This window comes from Salmo salar, unplaced genomic scaffold (assembly GCF_965601325.2).
Source record: "Salmo salar unplaced genomic scaffold, fSalSal1 ptg000306l, whole genome shotgun sequence".
NCBI classification, from domain to species: Eukaryota; Metazoa; Chordata; class Actinopteri; order Salmoniformes; family Salmonidae; genus Salmo; species Salmo salar.
The window spans coordinates 1,530,639-1,543,802 of record NW_027675347.1 but is presented as its reverse complement, the minus strand read 5'-3'; the positions used below and the strand labels follow the sequence as shown (position 1 = coordinate 1,543,802).

Here is a 13,164-nt window from a genome sequence, read left to right as displayed (position 1 = left end):
GTCCAACATGTAATGTTGTTGTGGTATATAATAAATCATATTAATGTGTACAGTCCAACATGAAATGTTGTTGTGGTATAAAATAAATCATATTAATGTGTACAGTCCAACATGTAATGTTGTTGTGGTATATAATAAATCATATTAATGTGTACAGTCCAACATGAAATGTTGTTGTGGTATATAATAAATCATATTAATGTGTACAGTCCAACATGTAATGTTGTTGTGGTATCTAATAAATCATATTAATGTGTACTGTCCAACATGTAATGTTGTTGTGGTATTCTCCAATAATAAATCATATTAATGTGTACAGTCCAACATGTAATGTTGTTGTGGTATATAATAAATCATATTAATGTGTACAGTCCAACATGAAATGTTGTTGTGGTATATAATAAATCATATTAATGTGTACAGTCCAACATGTAATGTTGTTGTGGTATATAATAAATCATATGTGTTCAGTCCAACATGAAATGTTGTTGTGGTATATAATAAATCATATTAATGTGTACAGTCCAACATGACATGTTGTTGTGGTATATAATAAATAACATTAATTTGTTCAGTCCACCATGTAATGTTGTTGTGGTATATAATAAATCATATTAATGTGTACAGTCCAACATGAAATGTTGTTGTGGTATATAATAAATCATATTAATGTGTTCAGTCCAACATGTAATGTTGTTGTGGTATATAATAAATCATATTAATGTGTACAGTCCAACATGAAATGTTGTTGTGGTATATAATAAATCATATTAATGTGTACAGTCCAACATGTAATGTTGTTGTGGTATATAATAAATCATATTAATGTGTACAGTCCAACATGTAATGTTGTTGTGGTATATAATAAATCATATTAATGTGGTCAGTCCAACATGTAATGTTGTTGTGGTATATAATACATCATATTAATGTCTTCAGTCCAACATGTAATGTTCTTGTGGTATATAATACATCATATTAATGTGGTCAGTCCAACATGTAATGTTGTTGTGGTATATACTAAATCATATTAATGTGTACAGTCCAACATGAAATGTTCTTGTGGTATATAATAAATCATATTAATGTGTTCAGTCCAACATGTAATGTTGTTGTGGTATTCTCCAATAATATATCATATTAATGTGTACAGTCCAACATGTAATGTTGTTGTGGTATATAATAAATCATATTAATGTGTTCAGTCCAACATGTAATGTTGTTGTGGTATTCTCCAATAATAAATCATATTAATGTGTTCAGTCCAACATGTAATGTTGTTGTGGTATATAATAAATCATATTAATGTGTACAGTCCAACATGTAATGTTGTTGTGGTATTCTCCAATAATAAATCATATTAATGTGTTCAGTCCAACATGTAATGTTGTTGTGGTATTCTCCAATAATAAATCATATTAATGTGTACAGTCCAACATGTAATGTTGTTGTAGTATATAATAAATCATATTAATGTGTTCAGTCCAACATGTAATGTTGTTGTGATATATAATAAATCATATTAATGTGTTCAGTCCAACATGTAATGTTGTAGTGGTATTCTCCAATAATAAATCATATTAATGTGTACAGTCCAACATGTAATGTTGTTGTGGTATATAATAAATCATATTAATGTGTACAGTCCAACACACCTGAATCTAAATGATCTACATGGAAGCAGGCTGGGAGGGATTGGCTTGTGTGTTGTTGTCTTAGCAACGAGGTAAGCCTAGTAAACTATAACTGGGGTTTTTGAAGACTTTGTAATAAATACATTGAATGTGGACTTTGAAGTGGTTTCATTTGTTTTCCACAATAATACTCACTTCATCTACTACGTTTGTTCCAGGTTATCTGACCGAACCAACAAATATTCACAATCATTATCTGAACTATCAGACGTCAATACTCTTACTAATGAACTTCAAGTACTTAGACGTTTCCACGGTAACGCATGATGAACCGCTAAATGGCTTGACTTTGAACTTTGCTCCCTGGTTTGATTTGAGAGAACATGCCATCATGATAACCTCTACTTACAGTACTAATACTGACCACATTCATACAGCAGTCTATACAGTACTATACTGAGGACATTCATACAGCAGTCTATACAGTAATATACTGACAACATTCATACAGCAGTCTATACAGTAATATACTGACGACATTCATACAGCAGGCTATACAGTAATATACTGAGGACATTCATACAGCAGTCTATACAGTAATATACTGAGGACATTCATACAGCAGTCTATACAGTACTATACTGAGGACATTCATACAGCAGTCTATACAGTAATATACTGACGACATTCATACAGCAGTCTATACAGTAATATACTGAGGACATTCATACAGCAGTCTATACAGTACTATACTGAGGACATTCATACAGCAGTCTATACAGTACTATACTGAGGACATTCATACAGCAGTCTATACAGTAATATACTGAGGACATTCATACAGCAGTCTATACAGTACTATACTGAGGACATTCATACAGCAGTCTATACAGTACTATACTGAGGACATTCATACAGCAGTCTATACAGTACTATACTGAGGACATTCATATAGCAGTCTATACAGTACTATACTGAGGACATTCATACAGCAGTCTATACAGTACTATACTGAGGACATTCATATAGCAGTCTATACAGTAATATACTGAGGACATTCATACAGCAGTCTATACAGTACTATACTGAGGACATTCATACAGCAGTCTATACAGTAATATACTGAGGACATTCATACAGCAGTCTATACAGTAATATACTGAGGACATTCATATAGCAGTTGTCGTGTCTTTGGCATCATTAAACTGAAGACATGTTTATCAAATAACTCTCTGTAATTATTATTACGCGATTAAACTGATTAATCATGTAACTGTAATTAACTAGGAGGTCGGGGCACCAAGGAAAATATTCAGATTACAAAGTAATAATTTTCCTAATATAACTTTCAGATATTATAATATCTGATCTATGAGTCCTCTGATTAATGATGTGTTAGTTTACCTCACGTCAATCTCATTCCAAACGTCGTAAATTGTTGGTTATCTGCACGAACCCAGGCTTCACTATGAGTCAACCATACATCAATTGTCTTAAAATCATTTATATACTAATCTAAGTAATTCACAGAAATGCATAACAAACAGATATGGTTACAAGGAAATGATAGGAGAATGTGCCCTAGTGGGCTAAACCAGCATGGCGGCTTGTTACACAAAGGGTGTTGGGCTTGAATGAAAGAGCGTGAAGACTGAGGAACAGAGAAAGCAGCTATGCCATCGTAAATACAGTATCGTATGCATTCTAAATTACCGCCCATTTGGAAAAGGAAAATGCAATAAATATTTACTCTGAGCTGCGCTTCGGTAGGTTGGTCATAGATGCTGGCCGTGTTGGCCAACAGAGATCTTCCTGTCCTCGGAAGAATGTCACTGGTGGTAAAATGGATACGTTGTAGTATCTTCGTTGTGTGTTAGACTGAATACATCGTCCGTCCTTTCCTAGCCCACGTCTACAGCGGACGCTGCTAACTCAACGGCTAGGAAGTATCACTTCTGTAGTGAATAAGAGTTCACAGTTCATACAATTCGCAACCAAAGCTCACGCTGAGGTTGGCTTAGTTCTGTATTTGACATGTGAGTCCTTTTAACCTCTTGGGGCTAGGTGGGACGCTAGCGTGCCACCCGTGGTGCACTCCATCAACAGCAGGTGCATTTCAAGAGCGGCAAATTTGAATCCAAATAAATGTCAAAATTCAAATTTTTCAAAAATACAACTATTTTACACCATTTGAAAGATAAACATCTCCTTAATCTAACCACGTTTTACGATTTCAAAAAGGTTTTACGGCGAAAGCATACATTTAGAGTATGTTAGGACAGTACATTTACAAGAGTTGTGTGTAATGTTTTGTCAAGTCAAAGACAGGGTCACCAAAACCATAAAACCAGCTAAAATGATGCACTAACCTTTTACAATCTCCATCAGATGACACTCCTAGGACATTATGTTAGACAATGCATGCATTTTTAGTTCTATCAAGTTCATATTTATATCCAAAAACAGCGTTTTACTATGGCATTGATGTTGAGGAAATCGTTTCCCTCCAATAACCGGCAGTCAAGTCAGCGTCACAAATTAAATAATTAAAATTAGAAAACATTGGTAAAATATTATATTGTCATTTAAAGAATTATAGATTTACATCTCTTGAACTCAATCAACTTGCCAGATTTAAAAATAACCTTACTGGGAAATCACACTTTGCAATAATCTGAGCACTGCGCCCAGAAAAATACGCGTTGCGATACAGACTAGACGTCATGTTGGGGAGATCTAAAATCGAAAATACTATGTAAATAATCCATTACCTTTGATTCTCTTCATCAGATGTCACTTCCAGGTATCACAGGTCCATAACGAATGTAGTTTTGTTCAAAAAAGCTCATCATTTATGTCCAAAAATCTCCGTCTCGTTAGCACATGATGTAAGCCAGCCGGACTTCTCGTCATGAACGAGGGGAAAAAATATATTTCCGTTCGTTCAAACATGTCAAACGTTGTATAGCATAAATCATTAGGGCCTTTTTTAACCAGAACATGAATAATATTCAAGGTGGACGAATGCATACTCTTTTATAACGTATTGGAACGAGGGTACCCAACATGAACACGCGCGCCAGGTGTCTAATGGGACATCATCGTTCCATGGCTCTTGTTCGGTCAGATCTCCCTCCAGAAGACTCAAAACACTTTGTAAAGGCTGGTGACATCTAGTGGAAGCAATAGGAAGTGCCAAAATATTCCTAAGCCCCTGTGTTTTTCAATGGGATAGGTTTAAAGTCAATACAACACATCAGGTATCCACTTCCTGTCAGAAAATGTCTCAGGGTTTTGCCTGCCAAATGAGTTCTGTTATACTCACAGACACCATTCAAACAGTTTTAGAAACTTTAGAGTGTTTTCTATCCATATATAATAAGTATATGCATATTCTAGTTACTGGGTAGGATTAGTAACCAGATTAAATCGGGTACATTTTTTTTATCCAGACGTGCAAATGCTGCCCCCTAGACCCAACAGGTTAACGCAGAGGCTGCAGACCTCACGTACCTGGAACTGGGTGGTTACATTGTGTCATTGTCTTATATAGTGGCGAGGGGAGAAGGGTGTGTTTCATCGTTTAGAACCCCTGTCTCCTCACGCGAGCCACTGATTGGTCAGGGCTCTTTCCTTATGAAAACCCAATTCTCTCATTTGGAAGCTAAAATTACATTTCATCTCCTAACAAACAGTTTCAATATCAAACATTTAAATTGCACAACAATTCCATGTGAATCTGATAACTAGAATGTGTAAACTTTCCCAGGTACAGTTTATGTCGTCCTGTCATCAGTCATAATGTCTCAGATGACAACCGAACTGACATCCATACTCATTTAATACCTGGTATATTTCCAACTGGTTCTATTACCGAAATATGGTTCCTTTCCCCCCACTTGTTTGATGTTCCCAGACTCTCCATATTTAACAAAGGCTATTCAAAAGTTCTTCAGTAGGGTCAGAGAGAGAGGGGAAGGGAGAAAGGTATTTTTGGGGGGGTCATAAACCTTACCCACAGGCCAATGTCATGACAACAGTAAGGTACCTAATTGTTACGCATAAATGATTTGATATAGAGATACAAATGGCTGCATTAGACCAATAAAGTTTTAGTTTTATATATATAAATGACCTCCACAGCAACATGGACACAGCATACTAGCATCTACACACCAGAGGAGGCTGATGGAGGAGCTATAGGTGGATGGCCTCATTGGAAAGCCTGAAATGGGATAAATGGAACGGTATCAAACACATAATTTATGTATTCTATTCCAGCCATTACAATGAGCCCGTCCTCCTATAGCTCCTCCCACCAGCCTCCTCTTGGAAACGTCTCTGTTCTGGAAAAAGAGAAGTTGAGAGGATCACATCTTGTTTTTGTTCATTTTGCTTGCCAACATTCCAGGGTATTGGGGTATTGGGAATTGTGGGGCATTCTGGGATATTGGATATTGTGTGTAGATTGATGAGGTGGAAAAAAATATTTAATCCATTTTAGAATAAGGCTGTAATGTAACAAAATGTGGAAAAAGTCAAGGGGTCTGAATACTTTCTGAATGTACTCTTTTTTCTTATTATTTGTTTAACCTTTATAACACTGTTAACAGGGAGTCAACACTGAGGCCAGGGTCTCTTCCACCTTTATAACACTGTTAACAGGGAGTCAACACTGAGACCAGGGTCTCTTCCGCCTTTAAACCACTGTTAACAGAGAGTCAACACTGAGACCAGGGTCTCGTCAACCTTTATAACACTGTTAACAGGGAGTCAACACTGAGACCAGGGTCTCTTCCACCTTCATACCACTGTTAAAATCAAATCAAATCAAATGTATTTATATAGCCCTTCTTACATCAGCTGATATCTCAAAGTGCTGTACAGAAACCCAACCTGAAACCCCAAACAGCAAGCAATGCAGGTGTAGAAGCACGGTGGCTAGGAAAAGCTCCCTAGAAAGGCCAAAACCTAGGAAGAAACCTAGAGAGGAACCAGGCTATGAGGGGTGGCCAGTCCTCTTCTGCCTGTGCCGGGTGGAGATTATAACAGCACATGGCCAAGATGTTCAAATTTTCATAAATGACCAGCATGGTCAAATAATAATAATCATAGTAGTTGTCGAGGGTGCAACAAGTCAGCAACACAAGAGTAAGTGTCAGTTTGCTTTTTCATAGCCGATCTTTGAGAGTATCTATACTGCTCCTGCTGTCTCTAGAGAGTTCAAAAAAGCAGGTCTGGGACAGGTAGAACGTCCGGTGAACAGGTCAGGGTTCCAGCAGGTCTGGGACAGCAGGTCTGGGACAGGTAGCACGTCCGGTGAACAGGTTAGGGTTCCATAGCCGCAGGCAGAACAGTTGGAACTGGAGCAGCAGCACGGCCAGGTGGACTGGGGACAGCAAGGAGTCATCATGCCAGGTAGTCCTGAGGCATGGTCCTAGGGCTCAGGTCCTCCTAGAGAGAGGGAAGGAGAGAATTAGAGAGAGCATATTTAAATTCACACAGGACACCGGATAAGACAAGAGAAATACTCCAGATGTGACAGACTTAGCCTAGCCCCCCGACACATAAACTACTGCAGCATAAATACTGGAGGCTGAGACAGAAGGGGTCAGGAGACACTGTGGCCCCATCCGATGAAACCCCCGGACAGGGCCAAACAGGTAGGATATAACCCCACCCACTTTGCCAAAGCACAGCCCCCACATCACTGGAGGGATATCTCCAACCACCAACTTACCATCCCGAGACAAGGCCGAGTATAGCCCACAAAGATCTCCGCCACGGCACAACCCAAGGGGGGGCGCCAACCCAGACAGGAAGACCACGTCAGTGACTCAACCCACTCAAGTGACGCACCCCTCCAAGGGACGGCATGGAAGAACACCAGTAAGCCAGTGACTCAGCCCCTGTAATAGGGTTAGAGGCAGAGAATCCCAGTGGAGAGAGGGGAACTGGCCAGGCAGAGACAGCAAGGGCGGTTCGTTGCTCCAGCCTTTCCGTTCACCTTCACACCCCTGGCCAGACTACACTTAATCATAGGACCTACTGAAGAGATGAGTCTTCAGTAAAGACTTAAAGGTTGGGACTGAGTCTGCGTCTCTCACATGGGTAGGCAGAACATTCCATAAAAATTGAGCTCTATAGGAGAAAGCCCTGCCTCCAGCTGTTTGCTTAGAAATTCTAGGGACAATTAGGAGGCCTGCGTCTTGTGACCGTAGCGTACGTGTAGGTATGTAGGGAAGGACCAAATCGGAAAGATAGGTAGGAGCAAGCCCATGTAATGCTTTGTAGGTTAGCAGTAAAACCTTGAAATCAGCCCTTGCCTTAACAGGAAGCCAGTGTAGGGAGGCTAGCACTGGAGTAATATGATAACATTTTTTGGTTCTAGTCAGGATTCTAGCAGCAGTATTTAGCACTAAGTGAAGTTTATTTAGTGCTTTATCCGGGTAGCCGGAAAGTAGAGCATTGCAGTAGTCCAACCTAGAAGTAACAAAGGCATGGATTAATTTTTCTGCATCATTTTTTAACAGAAAGTTTCAGATTTTTGCAATGTTACGTAGATGGAAAAAAGCTGTCCTTGAAACAGTCTTGATATGTTCTTCAAAAGAGAGATCAGGGTCCAGAGTAACGCCGAGGTCCTTCACAGTTTTATTTGAGACGACTGTACAACCATCCAGATTAATTGTCAGATTCAACAGAAGATCTCTTTGTTTCTTGGGACCTAGAACAAGCATCTCTGTTTTGTCCGAGATTAAAAGTAGAAAGTTTGCAGCCATCCACTTCCTTATGTCTGAGACACAGGCTTCTAGCGAGGGCAATTTTGGGGATTCACCATGTTTCATTGAAATGTACAGCTGTGTGTCATCCGCATAGCAGTGAAATTTAACGTTATGTTTTCGAATGACATCCCCAAGAGGTAAAATATATAGTGAAAACAATAGTGGTCCTAAAACGGAACCTTGAGGAACACCGAAATTTACAGTTGATTTGTCAGAGGACAACCATTCACAGAGACAAACTGATATCTTTCCAACAGATAAGATCTAAACCAGGCCAGAATTTGTCCATGTAGACCAATTTGGGTTTCCAATCTCTCCAAAAGAATGTGGTGATCGATGGTATCAAAAGCAGCACTAAGATCAAGGAGCACGAGGACAGATGCAGAGCCTCGGTCTGACGTCATTAAAAGGTCATTTACCACCTTCACAAGTGTAGTCTCAGTGCTATGATGGGGTCTAAAACCAGACTGAAGTGTTTGCTATACATTGTTTGTCTTCAGGAAGGCAGTGAGTTGCTGCGCAACAGCTTTTTCTAAAATGTTTGAGAGGAATGGAAGATTCGATATAGGCCGATAGTTTTTTATAATTTCTTGGACAAGATTTGGCTTTTTCAAGAGAGGCTTTATTACTGCCACTTTTAGTGAGTTTGGTACACATCCGGTGGATAGCGAGACATTTATTATGTTCAACATAGGAGGGCCAAGCACAGAAAGCAGCTCTTTCAGTAGTTTAGTTGGAATAGGGTCCAGTATGCAGCTTGAAGGTTTAGAGGCCATGATTATTTTCATCATTGTGTCAAGAGATATGGTACTAAAACACTTTAGTGTCTCCCTTGATCCTAGGTCCTGGCAGAGTTGTGCAGACTCAGGACAACTGAGCTTTGGAGGAATACGCAGATTTAACCTGTTATGGCTAGGGGGAAGTATTTTCACGGCTGGATAAAAAACTTACCCGATTTAATCTGGTTACTACTCCTGCCCAGTAACTAGAATATGCATTGGCTTTGGATAGAAAACACTCCAACGTTTCTAAAACTGTTTGAATGGTGTCTGTGAGTATAACAGAACTCAAATGGCAGGTCAAAACCTGAGAGATTCCTTTACAGGAAGTGGCCTGTCTGACCATTTGTTGAACTTCTTTTCCATCTCTATCATTTACTAAGGATCTCTGCTCTAACGTGACACTTCCCACGTCGTCCATAGGCGCTCAGAGCCCGGGAAAAAACAGAATGTCGTCATTCCAGCCCCAGGCTGAAACACATTATCGCCTTTCTCAAGTGGCCGATCAAGAGACACTGGCTTATGCGCGTGACCCCGACCGCCCCCGCCTTTGGGATTTTTTCCTCTGTTTGCCGAAAAGGAGATTCCCTGTCGGAATATTATCGCTTTTCTACGAGAAAAATGTCGTAAAAATTGATTTTAAACAGCGGTTGACATGCTTCGAAGTACGGTAATGGAATACTTAGAATTTTATTGTCACGAATTGCGCCATGCGCGTGACACTTCTTTACTATTTCGGATAGTGTCTGGAACGCACGAACAAAACGCCGCTATTCGGATATAACGATGGATTATTTTGGACCAAACCAACATTTGTTATTGAAGTAGCAGTCCTGGGTGTGTATTCTGACGAAGACAACAAAAGGTAATGAAACTTTTATAATAGTAAATATGATTATGGTGAGTGCTAAACTTGCCGGGTGTCTAAATAGCGAGCCCGTGATGCCTGGGCTATGTACTTAGAATATTGCAAAATGTGCTTTCACCAAAAAGCTATTTTAAAATCGGACATATCGAGTGCATAGAGGAGGTCTGTATCTATAATTCTTAAAATAATTGTTATGCTTTTTGTGAACGTTTATCGTGAGTAATTTAGTAAAATGTTAGCGAATTCCCCGGAAGTTTGCGGGGGGTATGCTAGTTCTGAACGTCACATGCTAATGTAAAAAGCTGGTTTTTGATATAAACATGAACTTGATTGAACAAAACATGCATGTATTGTATAACATAATGTCCTAGGGTTGTCATCTGATGAAGATCATCAAAGGTGAGTGCTGCATTTAGCTGTCTTCTGGGTTTCATATTTATATCAAAAAACAAGTGCATGCCCTTCACCCTTATCCTCTCTAGGGTATGTGGGACAAAATACTGCCCCCTACCCTAGAGAGGTTATACAACACAAAGACCTAGTGCCAGGTGAAAGAGAGGGGAGGAGTGCTCCGTCAGGGTCCTTAAACGATAGAATTTACATTGATAGCATTGGGGTTCCAAGGGGGGTGCCTGATGAGTTTAAAGCTAGGAATCAGATATGGGCTGGATTGGATTCAAGTATTTTTTGGTGGTCGACTCTCAATAAAAATGTGCATTGGATAAATGAAATTTATTATAACCAACAGCGTTTCATCAACTATACCAGAAAGGCAATTCAAGGGTTAGCAGAACAGACAGCTGCGACCACTTTGATGGTATTGCAGAATAGAATAGCTTTGGATATGCTTCTGGCTGAAAAGGGTGGTGTGTGTGTGATGTTCGGATCTGAATGCTGTACTTTCATCCCTGAGAACACAGCTCCAGATGGATCAGTGACCAAGGCCCTGGCCGGTCTAAACAATTTAGCTCAGGAGTTAGCAGAAAATTCCGGGGTGGACACGGCACTCACGGGATGGTTTGATAGTACGTTCGGAAAATGGAAAAAGGTTGTAATCACTGTGTTGTGGGCTGCTTTCACCTGTATGACTGTGTTGATATTATGTGGTTGTTGTTTGGTCCCTTGTGCGAGAGGTCTTATTTCCAGGGCTCTGGAGAGATCGATGACGGAGCAGATGGTGAGATACGCACCGATTCCAAGTTCAGACCAGTGGGACAACAAATACCTACCGCCGAGCCTGGTGGACGATTCATTCAATTCTGAGGTGCCCCTGTTGAAGGAGACTATCTTTAATGTTTAGGAAGACTATTTCTTTAAATAAACGTCATAACGAAAATTCTAATCTGAAGAGTTAGGACTGGATATAGGCCTAGAAAAGTCATTGATGACTATGTGATAAAATACATGTATTAGTATTGTTTGAATTTAGTTTGATTTTGTGTAACATTTAGTCAAAAGGGTGGATTGATAAAATAATTTATATGTTTAAGGTTTTGACTAAATGATTCCACCCTGAAAATGTATAACTGAGTGATTATAATACTAATTCTATAACTGTGTGTGCATAGGACAAGCTAAGACTTTACTATTTAGCAATATAAGTGAGACATTCAAGGAAAAGGGGAACTGTTAACAGACAGCAGACAACTTGTGACCACTGTGAAACTCATAACAGGAAGAAGGTCTCCCCACCCAGGGAGAGGAGAAACCTTTAGGCTTGCAGTAGATTATGTAACATGGGGCAGGATATGGTAAGCAATGTATGTGATGGAGAAGACTTGTAAATAAGCATTGACAGTGTTAACCTCTCTGGGCTAGGCGGGACGAATTCGTCCCACCTACGTAACAGCCACTTGCAGCCTGTGGCGCGATTTTCAAAACCTTAAAAATCCTATTACTTTAATTTCTCAAACATATGACTATTTTACAGCTATTGAAAGACAAGACTCTCGTTAACCTCTATGGGCTAGGTGGGACGCTAGCGTGCCACCCGTGGTGCACTCCATCAACAGCAGGTGCATTTCAAGAGCGGCAAATTTGAATCCAAATAAATGTCAAAATTCTAATTTTTCAAACATACAACTATTTTACACCCTTTCAAAGATAAACATCTCCTTAATCTAACCACGTTTTACGATTTCAAAAAGGTTTTACGGTGAAAGCATAAATTTAGAGTATGTTAGGACAGTACATTTACAAGAGTTGTGTGTAATGTTTTGTCAATTCAAAGACAGGGTCACCAAAACCATAAAACCAGCTAAAATGATGCACTAACCTTTTACAATCTCCATCAGATGACACTCCTAGGACATTATGTTAGACAATGCATGCATTTTTAGTTCTATCAAGTTCATATTTATATCCAAAAACAGCGTTTTACTATGGCATTGATGTTGAGGAAATCATTTTCCCTCCAATAACCGGCAGTCAAGTCAGCACCACTAATTAAATAATTAAAATTAGAAAACATTGGTAAAATATTATATTGTCATTTAAAGAATTATAGATTTACATCTCTTGAACGCAATCAACTTGCCAGATTTAAAAATAACCTTACTGGGAAATCACACTTTGCAATAATCTGAGCACTGCGCCCAGAAAAATACGCGTTGCGATACAGACTAGAAGTCATGTTGGGGAGATCTAAAATCGAATATACTATGTAAATAATCCATTACCTTTGATTCTCTTCATCAGATGTCACTTCCAGGTATCACAGGTCCATAACGAATGTAGTTTTGTTCAAAAAAGCTCATCATTTATGTCCAAAAATCTCTGTCTTGTTAGCACATGATCTAAGCCAGCCGGACTTCTCGTCATGAACGAGGGGAAAAAATATATTTACGTTCGTTCAAACATGTCAAACGTTGTATAGCATAAATCATTAGGGCCTTTTTTAACCAGAACATGAATAATATTCAAGGTGGATGAATGCATACTCTTTTATAACGTATTGGAACGAGGGTACCCAACATGAACTCGCGCGCCAGGTGTCTAATGGGCCATCATCGTTCCATGGCTCTTGTTCGGTCAGATCTCCCTCCAGAAGACTCAAAACACTTTGTAAAGGCTGGTGACATCTAGTGGAAGCAATAGGAAGT

At 39.3% G+C, this 13,164-nt stretch overlaps 1 long non-coding RNA gene across 1 annotated transcript in view; it reads left to right on the top strand.

The window, feature by feature from the left end:
• Positions 1 to 4,875: 4,875 nt before the first annotated feature.
• The window catches only part of LOC145875697 (uncharacterized), a 211,235-nt gene continuing 202,946 nt past the window's right edge, over positions 4,876 to 13,164 (top strand). The window contains exon 1 of the long non-coding RNA XR_014391298.1: positions 4,876 to 5,117. This is a non-coding gene — a long non-coding RNA (uncharacterized LOC145875697). The remainder of the gene's footprint in view (positions 5,118 to 13,164) is intronic.